Consider the following 2,571-nt stretch of genomic DNA (forward strand, 5'->3'; position numbering starts at 1 on the left):
GAGACCGCCGGCAGCGGTGGAGTCAGGGTCGCTTTCGGAGGAGGAAGAAGAGTGATTAGGGGAGGTAGGGTTTGAAGCCATTTTTAGAAGACAGTGAAGTGAAAGAAAGGAAAAGATCAGTATGTGTGCGATGTAAAGATAAGGACAGTGGGACTCACCGGAGTAGGATGTGAAGAGTGTGTAGCGGAAAGGGTGATAAGCGACGGCTCCGGAGCGGAAGTGGGCAGAAGGGGTTTGGTAAGCGATTAGGGAAGTGAAGAGGGGTCTCGGAAAGGGATAACAGGGGGGAAGAAGGGTTTTTATAGGAGAAGGGGAGAAGCTGGAAGGGTGACGCGTGTCGGACGCGTGTGGAAGGTTGGAAGTCATGATGGTTTTGGGGAGGTGGGTCGCGTGCAAAGGGGAGTTACTGCGCACGATGGGACGGTTATGAAAGGTGAAGTGACGGTTCCGGAGAAAGAGGGAAATTGATGTAACCAACACATCACGTGGGGCAGCCACGTGAGGCAGATAGAAATTTGAAAGGGTTTTAAAATAAGGGAAAGCGCGAAAAGCCTCGCCACTATAAGGATCAAACGCCATCGCCTGACGATTGACACCAACAACGAAGTTCAGTCGATCGCCGGGGTCACCGCCAGTCAATGATTGAATAATCGGCGCATGACCCATGCCTGCCACCTTTCCCGCCGGCGAGCGATCATACACCTGCTCCAACTTATCACCAATACAAAGTAGTCGTTCTCGCCGCTTGCGGACTTGTGGACTTGCCAGCTTGGTTTGCTCGTCAAGTCAGTGGACTGGGTAACTGAAAATGCTAGTTTCCTTTTGCTCACGCCATGTTGGCGATATAGTTAACTTCTCTTTTCTCAAGCCGTGTTGGCAGTGTAGATTCCGGTGTACAATAAGACATGTAACAGCATTTAAAAGACACCCTTAGCTCTCGTACCTCGAGCTCGGTGTCTTGTGGACTAGTGGACTGGGCGAGCCCCTAGAGGGGCAACGCCCAGCATGTATCCCGCCCTGAGGCGGGGCCCTGGCCTTCAGATGGGCCTTGATCTCGGAGGCCCAATTGGCCCAATAGGTAGTACCCAAGCTCTATAAATAGGAGGTAGTTATCAATTGTAAGGGACTTTTGGCTCATTTGATGAAATAACACTCGAAATTCAGCACTCTCTCTCTCATTCTGATTCTCTCTTAGCATAATCCCTCTACCTCTAGGTACTATACCTCTCTTCAATGTTCACTCCCAGAACAGATACATACTATCGATATTATAGCGTAAATTTACTATTTATTACTTTACTTGCAGTCAATATTTGTTATGATATAAACTATCATCATATGAATTTAAAATTTTAGTACATTTACTAATTAATAATTACTTCATTAATGTTTTCTCAATAACTATCACTAATGTTTTCTCAATAAAATTAATATATTAAATTATTTTATTTAATAATATATGGTGTATTTTTATTATTTGTACTAATATTTTGTGATTAATTGTTAAAGAAAAAGTTAAATAACACAACACATGCACAGGTGAGTGACCTTGTTTTTTCAAAAAACTTATATTTTTAATTTGGGTGGTTTTTATTTTTAATGAAATATTTTCCTAATTATAAGAACATTGAATCAAATACTTCATGTGCATTGTGCACTAATAGAGTAGCTAGTGCTCTATAGCAGCGCTCTATTGTTACCATTGAATTAATTTTAATGATTATTAATATTAAATATCACCAAGAGTATTTAAAATAAATACATTTTTTATTAAGATATATATATATATATCTGATATTTTTATCAAGTTATAAATATTTAATTTTTATAGAATACATTTAGTATTTACAATTTGAATGGTAATAAATATTTTTATTTTTATTATATATACTATCATTATATAAATGTACAATTTATTTTGCTGTGGGCGAACCAATTTATCCTAGGGTGCTGACACAAGCATAGAGGGCTTGGATTCTGCGTAAGAAACTAGGCCTTTAAGTCGATGGGTATGACGAGCATGCTATTGCAGGCATAGCAAAACAAATAATGGAGCGGCGTTCTGTGGATCATTATGGTGGTTAATTCGCTTGGAGTTATATTTTGGTATTTTCCTTTGGGTTTGATTTGTCCCCATTGTTGACTTTGGGTTTTGTGGCTAGGATTCTGGTGTGTGGTTCTTTTGCTGTTAGGTTCTATTTTCTGGTTCGGGTGGTTTGGTGTTGTACGTGTTTCTTTTGCTGTTTTTTCTTTCTGATTGTTTTCTTTGTCAATCTCTTGTAGATTGTACTGCTTTTTTACGTCAATAAATTTTTTTTTTCAATAAAAAAATAAAAAATGTACAATTTATATTTCGGTAAAATTGAGGAGCAAAGCCCCAAAACTACACGGCAAAGTGCCTAGTAAAAGACATGTCATCAAGCAAAATATGAAGTTTGAAATTTATAATTTTAGAACTTTAACTTATTGTTAATTAATTCATTAACGCTTTCTCAGTAAACTACCATTAAAGCTTTCTCAATAATTTGATCATTAACTCTTTCTTAATGAACTTATTATTAATGCTTTCTC

This window comes from Lotus japonicus, chromosome 1 (assembly GCF_012489685.1).
Source record: "Lotus japonicus ecotype B-129 chromosome 1, LjGifu_v1.2".
NCBI lineage: Eukaryota > Viridiplantae > Streptophyta > Magnoliopsida > Fabales > Fabaceae > Lotus > Lotus japonicus.